Source organism: Sus scrofa, chromosome 2 (genome assembly GCF_054392235.1).
Source record: "Sus scrofa isolate SSC_HxYL_T2T_F1_AM1 chromosome 2, Sscrofa_HxYL_maternal_Yorkshire_Landrace_v2.0, whole genome shotgun sequence".
Classification (NCBI taxonomy): domain Eukaryota; kingdom Metazoa; phylum Chordata; class Mammalia; order Artiodactyla; family Suidae; genus Sus; species Sus scrofa.
Window position 1 is genome coordinate 118,201,587 of NC_139384.1, and position 17,549 is coordinate 118,219,135.

Genomic DNA, 17,549 nt, shown 5'->3' on the forward strand with positions numbered 1-17,549 from the left:
AATTACTAAACATTTTTTTTTTTGTCTTTTTCTAGGGCCTCAACTGCAGCCTATGGAAGTTCCCAGGCTTGGGGTCAAATCGGAGCTGAAACTGCCAACCTGCACCATAGCCTCAGCAAGGCCAGATTTGGGCTGAGTCTGTGACCTATACCACAGCTCAGGGCAATGCCAGATCTTTAACCCACTGAGTGAGGTCAGGGATTGAACCCGTGTCCTCGTGGATCCTAGTTGGGTTCATTACCACTGAGCCACAATAGAAACTCCACTAAACACGTTTTAAGGCACTGGGAAATATAAATTGAAAATAAAATAATAGGATAGGAAAATAATTCCACCTGGGATGTGATGTAATCCCAAATCTGAGGTCACCATAATGATCGGACCGTTTTCTTGGGGATGAAATTGGCACACAGTCTCTTCACTTGGATAGATTTACAACAACTTGGCAGTCAAATGATAATGGTTTCCCCATATGGGAAGGTCATACATCCTCATCATTTTTAAAATTGAATTTTCTCACCTATTTTTCTGTGTGTATATATGTGTGTTTTGCACATCTCAAGGTTAAAACAGAAATGAAATATAATAATTCAATAATTCCAGTGGGCTACACACTAGCTAAAACTTCTGGTTAACTTCCTTAACCTTAGTCATCTCTAAAACGAGTTTGGAAAAATAAATTGATATTTCTGCATTATTCAGAAATGTTTTGGGGTTTTGTTTGGGGTTTGGTTTTGCTTTATGTATTGCTTTTTTTTGTTTTACACTATGTTGTTTCACTAATTTCTATTTCTCATAACACATCTTTTATTTTCCTTTGAAGGGGTAATCAATACTTGTAATTCTCATTGTTTATAGTTGGCAAAGGGACTGATCTGATGTATACTATCCCCCATTCCTCAATTCTGTCACTACCTTCAAGTACATGGCTCATAACAGACTTGACCAATCCCTATATTCTATTTCTTGACTAAAACTATTAGGTCTGTAAAGGGGGGGAGTCAAATTTGTCCAATAACAGTGAAATTTGAAGATTTTGCTGGAATTATTGAAAAGAAGATTTCTCTTTATGTTGAAACAGTTAGCTAATAGAATATATGCATGAGACTCTTGGTGACTTTATCATATATTCATGGCCAAAGCCTACGTGGTCATAAAACATAACAAAAGAGGACAGAGCAGAGTAATGGAGAGAAAGAGTTACACAATTTCAAATGTGACTCTTATTTGAAGTCAAAGATCCCATCATGCTTTAGATTAATGAGAATCACTCCCTTCAGATTCCTAGTTTCATGAGCCAAAATATTCAAATATATAATTAGTTCTCACTAATTCACCCTTTAAAACTTGGATAAATTAATACCAATAATTCTATTTATATTGTTTAGTCTTTTGACACACAAAATGAAGTGACACACAAAAAGGCATCACTTATTAAAAAAAATTTTTTGAGGATAAAACTGAAGTTATTTCCATACTTTAAACTTATTAATTTTAAAGTGATTTTTCTTGTGGCTCTTTAAATGGCCTGACCTTGGAGTAAGTTCCATATTGAAACCTCAGCACTCCTTAAGTCAAATGCACACCACACATACAAAAAAAACTTTATCAATCTTTTTTCTAGTAGACAACACTGTGGTTGGCATTTTTATTTTAAATTCTAATGAGCTTTCTAGGTTAACTTAGTTAAACATCATCTTCAAATAAATTGTCAACTTATTATCAGTTCATCTAGTTTTCTCTGCATGGACTTCTCTTATACATACATCACATTATACTACGTGCATCACCTATTATTCACATTCTAACTCAAGATCTACCTACTTTAAAAATTATTTAACAAATCCTTCTAGTGATTGTTATTTTGATTTATACAGAAGTTTCATTCATCAGAGAAAAAAAGTTCACCTAAGTCAAAGTTAAATAAGAGAGGAATCATGATTTTGTGTTATTGTTGTTGGTATGATTTCACTATGTTTTGAAGTCACTATATAAAGGCTTGATTCTAAGAGTAATCATTGATTGTAAAGTAACTAAAAATAAAAGGAAGAGATATGTAATTATGGATGGAACAAAATAGAATAGTTGACAGAAATAAATATAGAAAGTTATTGTTCAAAGATCAGATAGAAGGAGATGCAGCTGAATAAAGAGGATCTGAATAAATGTGTATGGAAAGGTTAATGGGGCTTGAAGGTGTGCATTTGATTACTTTTATTCAGTGACTACCTTACAGATGAGGGAAATAAGGTTTTGAAGTTAAAACAACTTTCTAAAGTCACACTGTTGGTACCTGGCAGAAGGTACCAGTTTCTACTTCCCTAAACCGTACTACCTCTATGAAATAGAAGGCACAGGAGGAAAGGGTTGGAGAAACAGGAAGCTTGAAGAAAGCAGGAATGCCCTATAGTAGTATACATAGGAAACGAAAAAAAGATTCCGTCAACAATAATTAAACATATGTGTCTTATCAACATTGAGAGGCAAATTAGGATCATATTTCAAAATACAGTTGACCCTTTGACCAACATGGATTTGAACTATGCCGGTCCACTCATAGAAAGATTTTTTTCAATAATAAATGCTACAGTACTACATGATCCCCAGCTGGTTGAACTTCTGGGTACAGAACCATGGATATGGACAAAGCACTAATACAGAAGGCCAACTATAAGTTACACATAGATTTTTGACTGTGTGGAGGGTGGGTGCATGTACGCCCTGCATTGTTCAAGAGCCAAATGTGTATTTAAAAGAAAATGATCCTATCTCATTTGTCTCTAAGTTCACTTCTTTGATGATTGAGGGCATTTTAATGAAACCTAAGTCACATGTACCAGATAATTCGAGCTAAAAAATATTCCAGTATACACATCATGCTCCCATCCCCTTCTTAGGTAACCAATTACCTCCTCTGAGACCTGGCCAAAGCTAAAGCCATAAGGATTCCGTGTACTGTATACTCACCCCCCAACCCCCAAAGTATAGATAATATGACCAGAAGTGATGCATTAAAAAGGAAGCTATAACTGACTAATGACTCAGAGGGTCCAGTCCAAATACCTCACTGGAAATCTGAACAAGAAATTTTTTTATCTTTTTTTTTTTTTTATGTCTTTTCTAGGGCCGCACCCATAGTATATGGAGGTTCTCAGGCTAGGGGTCTAATCGGAGCTATAGCCATCAGCCTAAGCCAGGGCCACAGCAACGTGGGATCTGAACCGTGTCTGAGACCTACACCACAGCTCACCGCATCACCGGATCCTTAACCCACTGAGCGAGACCAGGGATTGAACCTGCAACCTCAGTGTTCCTAGTTGGATTTGTTACCCATTGCATCATGTGGGGAACTCCAGAAAATTAAAAAATAATGAAGACATAAACAGAGTTGAAAATAAGAGATTATAATGTAAAATTATGCCGTGATTAAAACTCTGCAACCCAAAGTGAGTTATACTTACAGTAGAAAAGAATTATTCTCTTCTACTTTATCTGAACTAGCCTTTAGTCCAAATCCTTTAATAGAAACATTAGCAACTATTTAAGAAGTCCCTGGTGATACTTCCCTTAAAAGTAAGATACCAGAATAAGGACATTCACTGTTATTGCAATTTCTACCCTTAGAAAAGCAGTTACTGGTGAGTTGAGTGGGCTTCTCTTTGTCCAATGCTAATGTCAAACACATATTACAGTGAGAAAAATAACAAAACTACTACGTGTCTACATACAGACTATAAATGTAAGTCCTAAATCAGCATAGCTAGAAACATATGACAAACCTGCCCAAAAAAAACCTTCTGCTCTTTCAGAACAGGGTAAGACTCTTTCATTTCACTTCTTTTCAACACTGTACTGGAAGTCCTAGCTAACAATAAGACAAGAAAAGGAAAATTAAAATATATAGACTAGAATGGAAGAAACAAAACTCTTTATAGATGACAAGAATTTCTATGTAAAAATTCACATTAAAAAAACCTCCTAGAACTAATAAGTGATTATAGACAGATTTCAGTATACAAGGTTAATACACAAAAGTCAATCCTCTCCCTATATGCCAACAATTAAAAACCAGAATTTTAATTTAAAAACACAAAACATTTACATTATCACTCAAAAAATAAAATATTTAAGTGTAAATTAATAAAATATATATGAGGAAAACTATAAAATTCCAAAGAATAAAATCACAGAAATAAAAGGCTGTATCTCACATATTTATGGATAAGAAAACTCATATTGTCAAAATATCAGTTCTTCCCAATTTGATTTATAGGTTCAAAGTAATCTTAATCCAAATCTTAGCAAAGTATCTTTTTAAATATCAATAAACTGATTCTAAATTTTATATTGATAGGGGAAACATTGAGGATAGCCAGCATAGTATTGAAAGAAAAGAATAAAGTCATAGGACTGATGCTACAAACTTCAAGACTTACTATAAAGTAACCAAAGGAGTGTGGTAATATGATAAACAAGTAGATCAATGTAAGAGAGTAAAAAAAAAATACCCACATAAATATGATCAACTGATCTTTGAAAAAGGAGGAAATAGAATACAATGGAGAATAGACAGTCTTTTCAACAAATGGTGCTGGAACAACTAGTTGTCTACATTTAAAAAGAAAGAATCTAAGCTCAGATCTTACATCATTCAAAAATTAACTCAAAATATATCATAAACTTAAATATAAAATGCAAAATGATAAGGCTCCTAGAGGATAACATGAGAGAAAATTTAGATTGTCTTGGGTCTGACAATCACTTAGAACAGCAAAGGCACTACCCAGAAAAGAAATAACTGAAAAGCTGGACTTCATTAAAGCTTAAAATTTCTACTTTATGAAAGACACTTTTAAGAGAGGTAGAAGAAAAGCCACAAATTATGAGAAAATACTTGGGAAAATACCATCTGATAAAGGGCTATTATGCAAATTGTACAAAGAACTTTCAAATTTTGACAACAATAGGTGAAAAAATTCTGATTTTAAAATGTGTTAAAATTCTAAAAAGATACTTTACCAAAGAAGATGTAATTAGCAGTTTCTTACAAACCAAATATACTTTTATAAATATGATTCAGCAATTACTTTCCTTGATATTTATTTTAAAAAGGAGTTCAAAACTTATGTCCATACAGAAACTTGCATGTAGATGTTTACAGCAACTTTATCTATAATTTCCCAAACTTAGAAGTAACCAAGATGTCCTTCAGTAGATAAATGGAGAAATAAACTGACATATCCTGCAATGATTATTATTCCACACTGAAAAGAAATGAGCTATGAAGCCATGAAAATTCAAAGAGAAAACTTAAGTGCATATTATTAAGTGAAAATAGGCTATACACCATATGATCCCAACCATATGATTTTCTGAATAAGAAAAAACTACAAAGACAGTAAAAAGATCAATGTTTGCCAGAAGCTGGGGAAAATAAGAGATGAACAGGCTGAACAGAAAGAATTTTTTTGGCATTGAAACTACTCTGTATGGTACTGTAATGATAGGCACATGTCATTATACATTTATCCAAACCCATAGAATGTACCACAACCACGAGTGAATCCTAATGTAAACTATAAACTTTGAGGGACAGTCATGTTTCACTATAAATTCATTAATGTAGCAAATATACAACTTTGGTGAAGGATGTTGATAACAGAAGAGACAATGCAAGTGGGAGTGGGAAAGGGCATATATAGGAAATCTCTGTAACTTCCACCCAATTTTGCCATGAACTTAAGTTGTTCTAGAAAAATAAACTCTATTAAAAAAATTTTAAGAAATACAGGATAATTATCAAAATTTCAATTGGAAGGAAATTTTAAATTGTGTCTAAATGTGACTACATGCACTCTTAATAGCAATTACAAGAAATAACCATAGAGAATGTATCTTACAACCATTATGAAACTAATTTAAGCCATTGCTTTTATTCTATTAGTCAATGTCACTTGAATGATGTCCCACAGAGGAAATTTGTTTCTAAATATACCAACAAGAAAATTTAATCTCCTTAGAAATAGTGGTACATTGATAGTTCTGAAAAGGCTCTTTTTGAACCAGATGCTCAGTTACACTCCAAGGTGATAATCACAATAATTATATTAGTCTTGCAGATTTTGAGCATTTTATTTCCCTATTTCATGTCCTTAGTTTACTGTTTAATCGAAAATAGGAAGTGTTGAAAATTTGGCATTTTATTAACTTGGCATCCACTATTTCTGTAATAGGTCATATCAAATTCTAAATAAAAGGTTTGCCCTTATGATAACATGACAAATAATTCTATTATTTTTACTATGAAATTCTGACATAGATTAGAATGGGGTTACTTTCATCTTAGCCACAGTTGAAATAATGTTATAGTTTTATCTAGTTTAAAAGTTTATTTCCAATGTCTCCCAATTATCCAGAGCCATATATAAAATTGTTATCCTAAGGTTATAAGAATGTTTTGTGGGAGTTCCAGTCATGGCTCAGTGGTTAACAACCTGACTAGTATCCGTGAAAACGAGGGTTCAATCCTTGGCCTTGCTCAATGTGTTAAGGATCCAACATTGCGGTGAGCTGTGGTGTAGGTCACAGATGTGGTTCAGATCCCGCATTGCTATGGCTGTGGAGCAGGCCAGAAGCTACGGCTCCAATTCAACCCCTAGCCTGGGAATCTCCATATGCTGCAGGTGACCCTAAAAAAAGACAAAGAATAGAAAGTTTTGTGGATGTGGGAAAAAATGCAGTAGACTTCATTCTTGCATTGTTTTTAATGAACATTTTTGGACATTAAATAAGTATCATAAAAATAAAGAAAGCTAATCATTTTACTTTTTAATTAAAGTATAAATGACATACAATATCACATTAGTTGCAGGTGTGCATTATAGTAAATCAATATTTATATACCTTAATACATTGCAAAGACACTATAGAAAAGAAAATTATTCACCAATATCACTGATGAACATGTACATAAAAATTCTACACAAAATACTAACAAAACATATTCAACCATCAAAGAAAGAAAATACACCATGATAAAGTGGAATTTATTCCAAGGTTGCAAGGATGGTTTAATATTCTCAAAACAATCAATGTGACACACACATTAACAAAAGGAAAGATAAAAAACATGAGACCATCTCAATAGATGCATAAAAAGCACTTGACAAAATTCAACATCCATTCATGATAAAAACTCTCAAAGTTGGTATAGAAGGAACATATCTCAACATAATAATGACCATATATGAGAAGCCCACAGGCAGTATCATACTTAATGGTGAAAGCTGAAAGCATTTCCTCTAAGAGCAGGAATAAGACAAGGATGCCCATTATCATGACTTTTTTCAATATAGTATTGGAAGTGCTAGCCATAGCAATCAGATAAGAAAAAGAAATAAAAGAATCCAAATCAAAAAGAGAGGTAAAACTGTCACTTATGGCAAGTGACATAAAACTAACCATAGAAAATCCTAAATATGCCACTGAAACACTACTATAAGTCATCAATGAATTTAGTAAAGTTTCAGGAGTCACAATTAATATACAGATATTTGCTGTGCTTCTATACACTGCTAACATACTATCTGAAAGGGAAATTTAAAAACAATCCCATTTATAATCATATCAAAAAGCATTATATGCCCAGGAATAAAACCAATTAAGGGGATAAAAGACCTGTATTCTGAAAACTTTAAAACAAAGATCAAATAAATTGAAGATGACACAACAGATGGAAAGATATACCACAGTTATGGACTGGAAGATTGCTGTTCAAATGGCCATACTACCCAAGGAAATCTATAGATTCAATGCAATCCTAATCAAAATAGCAATGGAATTTTTCATAGATAAAGAATAAACAATTCTAAAATTTTTATGGAAACACAAAAGACCTGGAATTGCAAAAACACTCTTGAAAAAGAAGTACAAGGTATCTGGAGGTATCATGCTTCCTGATTTCAAACTATACTACTAAGATATATCTTAACAGTATGATACTAGCACAAAAACAGACACACAGGCCAGAATAGAGATACCAGAAAAGAACTCATATTTATATTGTCAAATAATCTACAAGAAAGGAGACAAGAATACACAATGGGAAAAAGACACACTTTTCAATAAATGATGGTAGGAAAACTAAACAGCTGCATGCAAAAGAATCAAACTGGACTACTTTCTCACACCATATATGAAGATAAATTTTAAATGGATTAAATATTTATATGTAAGACCTAATACCATAAAACTTCTAGAGGAAAACTTAGTATACTCTTCGACATCAGTCTTGGCAATTACATTTTCTCAAAGAAGAGAAACAAAAGCAAAAATTAAAAAAGCAAAAAAAAAGGGGACTACATCAAACTAAAAAGCTTTTGCAGAGCTAAGGAATCTACCTTCAAAAAGAAACAGCTGTCATGGCTCAGTGGTTAACAAACCAGACTAGGATCCATGTGGATGCAGGTTCAATTCCTGGCCTCGTTCAGTGGGTTAAGGATCAGTAGTTGCCATGAGCTGTCGTGTAGGCTGCAAAGGCTGCTCAGATCCTGCATTGCTAGAACTGTGGTGTAGGCCAGACGCTACAGCTCTAATTCGACCCTTAGCCTGGGAATTTCCATGTGCCGCAGGTGTGGCCCTAAAAAGACAAAAAAATAAAATAAAATAAATAATAAATAAATAAAAATAATAAAAATAAAAAAGACTATGTAGGGCATATGCCTTTCAGATCTAGGTACTCCTGTTTAAAGAACAGAGGTATAGGAGCTGAGGAGGACTTATAAGAGGTTATCCAAAGGATGATTAATTACAAAACAAAAAAAGGAGGAATATGACACAGAAGTCTCTGGAAGAAGGGTCTTCAAAGAACATTTAAGTCTGTTCTCCATGTCCATGATTTTCTTTTCTGTGGAAAGGTTCATTTGTGCCATATATTAGATTCCAGATACAAATGATATCATATGATATTTGTCTTTTTCTGAAAATCATGGACATGGAGAACAGACTTGTGATTGCCAAGGGGGAAGGGAAGGGAGAGGGATGGATTGGGAATTTGGGGTTAATGGATGCAAACTATTGCCTTTGGAATGGATAAGCAATGAGATTCTGCTGTATAGCATGCGAACTATATCTAGTCACTTATGATGGAGCATGATAATGTGAGAAAAAAGAATGTATATATGTGTGTATGACTGAGTCACCTTGCTTTACAGTGGAAAATTGACAGAACACTGTAAACCAGCTATAATGGGGAAAAAAATCATTCTATATAAAAAAGAACATACAAAAGAGCTTCATGCAGAAGAGACCAGAATCAGGCCACCTCCCATGTAGGGCCCACTGATAGCTAGGTTAAACTGTCCTAGGCCAGGAATACTTTGACCCTGTGATCTATTCCACACTCCCCTGCTTCCCAGACTATGGCAGAGCCAGAAAGAGCAGTGTGACATTGTTCAGAGGAAGAGAGACAAGGACTAAAGACAGACTATGACCTTTTCCCATTAGTCTAAGAAGCCTAGGAATTAAATAGGAGGAGGAAATGTAAACTGGTTGAGAAATTAATTTTTTATTTTACATTGGACACAACATAGTAATATTGAAAGATGAGACGATTCCGACTTGAAAATCCATTGGCATTATGTGAAATATCCAGGGAACACTGGCAAGAAGATTAAGGGGATCTGGGAGAGTGGATTGTGAAAGGAATGCTGGAAAAAAAGTAAAGCTCCTTCCATATTGTATCATATGGAGACCAGTACATTCTATAAAGTAACCACATAATAAGGAAAATAAAAAACAGCTAGTCTTGAACTAAGAGTGGTATTCCCAGCCTCTACTGCTCATCCTCTCTTTCCCATACCGCTCTCTGATTGCCCCCTAGGCTGTAATAAGCATGCATTTAAGACCATCTGAATATGTTGACAGTCCACAATACCCATCCACAGACCAGTGCCAGGAAGAAGTTTTCATTGGGTCAGCAGGAAAAGAAAAAAATAAGGATGATGTGGCACATTTTATGAAGAAAGTTGTTCATTTTAATGCCCACAAAATATTCTCCTTCCTACTTATATTTGAGTATTAATTATTTTAAAAATAATAAAATGGAATAGTATGAAAATTTTTTAAATTGTTTTTGGAAATAATTACAAGTTGACTAATATTTAATACCATAATACCATAATTTTTTATTGTTTCATAAAGTCTAAGTTTATTAAGCCTAAAATTATCTGCTGTGTGTGTATACACACACACACACACACACACACAATATATGTAGTATTTAAAAAAAAGACAAAAAAGAAAAAGAAAGCAAGGAACAATGTTATAGATTTCAAGTGCAATAGAAATCGGTTATTTAATCTCTCCAACAGATGAACCTGAAGCTTAATATCACCAAGCAGTAAACTTCTGTTCACTCCATTTATCTTCTCTTCCATAATATTCCCTTATTCTGACCAAACTTCAGTTGAACTACCCACTAATACCATATTTCAGAATTCTCTGCAGCACAATTACCACACTCAGTTTCTACATCTAAAGTAATCACTAGTTAGGTGAGTACCAGTGCCATGTTTAGTTCTATCCAGTTTTCATTCTAGGAAAACAACATTTTCCTCCAAGGAGACATTCTAATTGAAAATTCCCATCTCCCTCTCCTATAACACAGTGCATTTTAGTATCATGTCCCAGATATAGTGACATATTTGTTCTTCAAATGCACATAGCTATATTGTTGATAATCTCAGAGAAAACTTAATCAAACAGTGTTGAATGAGTCACTTTCAAGAATAAACACCAAGTAGCTACTCCTCTCATTTCTGTTTTTATCAGCACTTCATAACCCAAAGGCTTATGCCAATATATCTTATTTATGGAGCTGGAGAGTGGGACTGGGAAATCTAAAAACAATTTTGAATTGAAATCTGTAAATGCACACTTTTTCACCTCCATATTTTCTCTTGGGTACACTATGCATTGTACTTCGTTTCTTAGTATGTTCCTAAAGATGGTTTTTCCCTTCCCTCTGCCCCACAGGTACAATTTCTACCCTGAACGACCAATGCAAAATTTCTCTTATAAAGCTATCTCATCTATTTCAGTGTTTACTAACCTACTTTCCTTTCATTTCTTAGCATTTATATTCTATGCCACAGAGATCTGTATTTAATCATGGATTCTTTCATGGGTGACTGTGGATTATCTCCACAGCAAGATAGTTTGTTTTGGGTATTTGGTGATAGTTTGTTTTGGGTATTTGGGTATTTGTGTGGATGAAGAATAAAATTTTTTCTTAATCTTCTACATCAGGCATTTTTGAATAGCAGTGGTGCACAAGATCTGGAGTCAGTCTGCCAGGATCCAGACTCTGCCCAAAGCAAATACTAAGCACGTACCTTTTGACAAGTCACTTGACCCTTCTGAAATTTACTTTTCTTTTTCAATACAAGGGAAGTTAACTTAATTCCTACTTCTAGATTTTTTAGGAGATTTAAGCAGGCAAACCAACTACAACACAGGGGAGGGCCTGCCGTATCATCCTTCCAAAAGGCTTCTTCGTTGTTGTCTTCCTCTTCTTGTATTACTATTGCTATTATTATTGTTACTACTACTACTGCCACCACCACCACCACCACCACAACACATCCCACAGGGCCAAACATAATGCCAATTACTTAAGAGTTATTTGGTAATTATTCAATTTCATATCTCAAAAATAGCCTAAAACATCTCACAAATTTATTCAGTCTTTGTCCCCCACCCCTGCCCCACAACCCACCAGGAGATCACTATCATTTCCCCATTTCCATTGTTGTTTGAAGTTGAGTCCAGTTTTCATGAATCTATTCTGGTACTATGAGTTTACATTCATCTCTCTTACCAAAAATTCAATCTTCTTCCCACTACCTCTTTTTTGAAAAAGTTGGTAAGCACCTGAGCAACTACTGATGTATTATCTCTCAGCTCCAGATCCATCCTTTCTGTTTCCTCAGTGAAATGGATATTGACCCTTTAAACATGTTTCCTTTGCCAATTGGCACTGAAGCTTTTACAATAAAGGGCAATGGGGAGCTTTATAACCCCAAAGGGTTTTGCTTCCTGGTTGCCCTGTGCTTCCTTGCAGGCTTTTGCAACACATGCCTATACCCACCTCCTGTCCTGCATAGAAGCCAGAGGCTCTCAGGAGCCAGCAGCTGCCCCAACATCCACAGCTGGGCAGTTTTGAGTGGAGTGCATCAATGACACTGTTCCCTGTGAAGTGTCCCCAGGTACCCATAGGGCAGGTTTCCAGCAAGTTTCCCTAGTGTGAACCATGGTAAATTATCAGCCAGCCAGTGAATCCTGGCTATGCTATTTCCATCAAGGTCTGGAATTCACTCCTTGAGGAACTCTTCTTTGGGTCCTTTATCTCAACCCTAAGTTTAGGGACTCTTCCTTATATGTGCTATTAGTATATTCTTCAGAGTTTTTTTTATTCTTACTACAGATTCCCTTGTTATTTCACTCTATTATTATAGTAAATGATTTTTATATTAAACTTTCCCTTTTCTTTTTCATATGTTTATCATTTTCTCTTTTAAATTTTTTCATTTAAGTATCCACAAAACAGAAACAGACTGTAGATGTATTGTAGATTATTATTATCTATATCTGTTATAGATATTATAGATATTATTTTTATTTGTTTAAATTATTTTTACAGCCACACCCACAGCATACAGAAGTTCCTGGGCCAGGGACTGAATCCAGGCCACAGCTGCAATAATACCAGATCCTTTAGCCCACTGCGCCAGTACCGTCACCTCCTCTGCAGTGATCTGAACAGCTGCAGTTGGATTCTTAACCCACTGCACCACAGTGGGAACTCCTAAACTTTCCCTTTTCAAATAGTGGTTTCTCTCTCTTGCTGAACCTAGGCTGAAAGAGTCTATCATATTTCATATTTAGCAACATATTCCAGATCTTTATCTTTGCTTTTTAAATGATATAAAAAACATTAATGGCAAACATGAGATACTACATACACTGTATATACCTAATATTGATATTTTTAAAGGGTATAAAAGAGAATGCTGACAATTCCCCAAAAGAAAATGATAATCAGTAAAAAATCAATTTAATTCTAAAATACATAACTCCTTTAGTCAAAGCTATGTATTAAACTAATACCCGATATCTTATATTTTCTATCACAAATAACCACTTATCTTTTTGAACACTGATCCAAATGCAATTTTATTTAAAAATAGCATCTTTTAATCACAAGGGCAAAAATCCAAGTGGTAAGTTAATAGCTCTAATCAACCTGATCACAGGTATTAGATCCCAGGTGCAAATGAATCCACAGAAGGGTAGATTTCCTAGATGCCAGGGTAAAAGCAAAGGAGGAGGAAGAGAAGAAGAAGAGAGAACTGGGCCTTGTGTTCTCAGCTTCACAACTGCTATCTCTTAATCAGAGCATCCCCTGTCTCCATGCTCCTTTTAATCTCTTTATTTTTTTCCAGTTTATTTAAACATCTTTTCAAATAGTTTTTTTTCATCCTAACAACATACAATGTAACTCTCTCTTTTCTGAAACTTCTAATGTAAAATTTCATGTAAAGAGAACCATTGCTCTCATTCTTTTTTCTTGGCTGTTTAATTTAAAAGAGCAGCAGGCTTAAAGAATGCTTTGCCATTTTCCATCCATCACTTGCCACGTCAGCTCTCCTAAAAGCATAGTATTCTTTAGTTTCTAGGATGAGGAAATCACTGGCTTTAATGCAATTCTGTCATCCTTCTTCTTTATCAAACCCCCTTCTAAAGCCCAGAAAAGTGGGAGTTCTCACTGTGGCTCAGTGGTAAAGAACCCGACTAATTTCCATGAGGATGTAGGTTTGATCCCTGGCCTTGCTCAGTGGGTTAAAGGATCTGGCATTGCCATGAACTGTGATGTAGGTTGCAGATGCAGCTTGGATCCCATGTTGCTGTGGCTGTGAGGTAGGCCGGCGGCTACAGCTCTGATTCAACCCCTAGCCTAGGAACTTCCATATGCCACAGGTGCACCACTAAAAAGGCAAGAAAGAAAGAAAGAAAGAAAGAAAGAAAGCAAGCAAGCAAGCAAGCCCAGAAATCTGCTAAGTAGCTACTGTAAGGAGCAGATCCTTCTAAGGTCAGGGGGGAAAAAAAAGGTTAAAGTGAAAAGTGAGTGGTCTAATCTACTCTTTCAGAAATGTGCTTATTTTTTTCTAGAGATAAGAGTAATTCCAGTAAATATGAAAAAAAAATACTTTCCTAAAAACACCACAGCACAATCAGTGCCATACATTGGAACATAGTCAACTTATCACAAATTGGGATATTCAGAATGTTTTGAATATTTACTACTATCGAATACCTTTTAAATCTAACAGACAATTCTGTTGCCACATGAATGACCTTGGTGTTTATATGGAAAACACACATAAACATACACAGAAAAGGCAATATCAATAGGAAATAATGTCATTTCTAATAAATCTATTCCTGGACTCAAAATTTAAATCTCTTTAGTAATTTAGAGACAAGCATTATCTCTTAAATCTTTAGCATTTAACAAAAGTGAGAGAAAACTGTAGACATTGTAAAAGGAAAAATATTGAGAAATCCATCTCCTCCCTTGACTCTGACACATAGGCTTTCAAAGGGTTACTGCCATAACAAAAGCATCCACCCAAAAATCTGATAGTTAACTTATTCTCCAGTACAACAGGCACTTAAGACTCTTGTAGAAATATTGAAAACTTCAAGCAATATGCACTAAAAACATCATAGAAAATGTTAACTTAGAACTCAAATTTCTACCTTAAAATGGTACCCCAAGTAGAATAATTGGACTCATAAAACAACAAAACACTTCTCTGCAACTGATATTTTAACCTAACCTTACAGATCACCCTACAGGCCACACCTACAGATGACATATATTGTTTATTTTAATGGATTTATTCAAATATATCTTAAAAGTCTCCTACTTAGTAAAGATATTAATGCTAGGGTAACATACAAACAAACAGTACTTTCACTTAGTGTAACCAGCCAGCTGTTATTGTGGTTAAATATTTTTGTCAGAAAACATGAAATTAGATTTGAACAGAAGATCAAAATCATAAAACCATCTTAATAATAAACAGTGTACCTTATCAATTCTCAGTTTACTGGGGTTTTATTGTTACTTTTCTCCTTCTTTGCATTTTGATGCCAGAGTTCCTTCATGAATATTCATCAGGATTGTTTCCAGAATCTTATCTGCCAACACATATACCTCATATTAAAATGAAGGTTCAAGTCAGGTCACTTATTAGGTTCAAGATTAACATGGCTTATTACAATTATTTAATAACTCTGAATAAAGGCAGATATCTGCTGAGTAGACCAAAATATGAAATTTGTAGGTCCTTTACTGATTGAATCATCAAATATTTCTAAGTCCCTACTATGTACTGAGTTGCAAAGTTGCAGACTGATACAAAACTGAATAATGCACTTTCATTTTTAATTTCCATGTCCTCACATAAATTAAACTGGTGTCAGTGACTAGCATGTAAATAGACAAGGTATAGTGCTATGTACTATAATATATTCCACAGGAGCCATTGGATGGAAGGTATCAACCTGTCTATGGAAGAGATATTTGAGTCGGGCTTTCATGTATATGTAGGAGCTCATCAGACAAAGAAAGGCATTCTATACACAAAGATATTAATTATTAAAAAGCTTTAGAACAACACTATTAATTCAAGGGATTGCCGGAAGTTGGGCAAATGCAACAGGAGTGGAACAGAGTGAGATGATGTGATGCAGGACATGAATCGGGGAAAGAAGAGGCAGGGACAAAACCACTGGGGTCCTGAAAAGGAGATTGTATTTTTAAACTTATTAAGTAAAAACTCTTAATTTTTAAGATGAAACTCTATCCTCAGGGGTAAAAAAGATGACGCAGGGAGTCTGTGATAATCAGAAAAGCACTTTAAAATCAGCTAATTCAGACTTCACAATGTTTACACTAGAAGGAAAAGGGTCAAGGAGAGCAGGTCGTAATTTTCCTATAATCTTGGTGCAAGATGTTCAGGATCTAACCTGGCAGGGTGGTTATTATTAAATTAGGCAACAGAGGAGACATTAGCCCAAACTAATTTCCACCCTCTCAATGATCCAAATATCCCCAAAATTACAGATGTATGAACTGGAGGGAAACAACCAAAAAACTCCTAAAAATTCTAAGTATGGCTACAATGCTGAATGTGTAAAATGTTTCATTTTCCTTGGCATTATTAGTATAAGCACTTAATACAAACTAAAATAAAAAGAATAATATGTGTGCTACTTTGGACACTATGATCAATTTTTCTGGAAAGGGTCAGTAACTTCCGTCTAGGTTCCTTCATTATTCTTTCCACAACTAAAACCAAATCCTGTGAAACCCACAAGACAACATAACAAAAAAAAACAAAATACTATTACATTCAGGTTTTTAAGTGGTAATCAGTTTATTCAAAAATAGCCCACGTGTTTATAACACAGAGTTGTTGACATAGACCATATACAATGCATTAAATTGTTTATTTATTTATTTACTTAACTTTTTTGTCTTTTTTAGGGCCATATCTGTGGCATATGGAAGTTCCCAGGCTAGGGGTAGAACTGGATCTGCAGCTGCCAGCCTACACCACAGCCATAGCAGAGCCAGATCCAAGCCACATCTGAAATCTACACCATTGCTCACAGCAGTTCCAGATGCTTAACTCATTGAGCTAGATCAGGGATCAAACCCATATCCTCGTGGATACTAGTCGGGTTTGTGACTGCTGAGCCACGATAGGTGCTCCTAAATTGTTTAAATTTTATTATCAAGAATTATTAAAACATTCTTCCTGAGTTACAACACTGTTTTTGTGAGTTTCATCTTTCTTGATGACTTGCTGATGGGGAGGGAAAGATTGCTTTTCAGAAATAGCGAGCTACTGAATTTGCAAAGCACTTTTCCTCTTTTATTCCATAATACAGAAATCATCAAAATAAGTTACATCTGTAAAGGAAACTGTCAATCAGGATTAAAATAGTTTAACCACCCCATTATTGAAATTTAAAATCTACCAACCAAAGCTAAATATCCAGTTTAATGGATTTCAAACTGTCTCATACTATAACTGAGAGTGTGTGAGGTCTATTTACTGAGAAATGAAAAGTGAATGTCTCATGAGCTGAGTAATAATCACATTTATTATAAATCTGCATTTCTGAAACTGAAAAAAAAATCTCTTTGTGTCAATGCTTTGACACAGTGTATGGACATTTACAATAGCCCATATCTTATACAGAAATAATCCATGTAGGATAGCAATGTGAATGCTATATCCTATCTTCAAACCTCTGTCACCCTTGAATGATCATCTTTTGGTAATTGCTCACAGTGGTTTAGCTCTTGAAGATCTAATACTCAATGATGTTTTAAATATTTCATTGTCTCTTTAAACCAAATAGACTTTTAGTAGTCAAATAATCAAATGATTTTTCTACCAGTGCCACACCCA

The 17,549-nt window shown here is 34.6% G+C and overlaps 1 long non-coding RNA gene across 4 annotated transcripts in view; it reads right to left on the reverse strand.

The window, feature by feature from the left end:
• The window catches only part of LOC106509513 (uncharacterized), a 265,044-nt gene that overhangs the window by 143,794 nt on the left and 103,701 nt on the right, over positions 1-17,549 (reverse strand). For 2 of the 4 annotated variants that reach the window (XR_014838432.1, XR_014838430.1), the window contains exon 4: positions 15,155-15,264. The exons of the other annotated variants lie outside the window; for them this stretch is intronic. This is a non-coding gene — a long non-coding RNA (uncharacterized LOC106509513). The remainder of the gene's footprint in view (positions 1-15,154; positions 15,265-17,549) is intronic. 4 annotated transcript variants of the gene reach the window in all.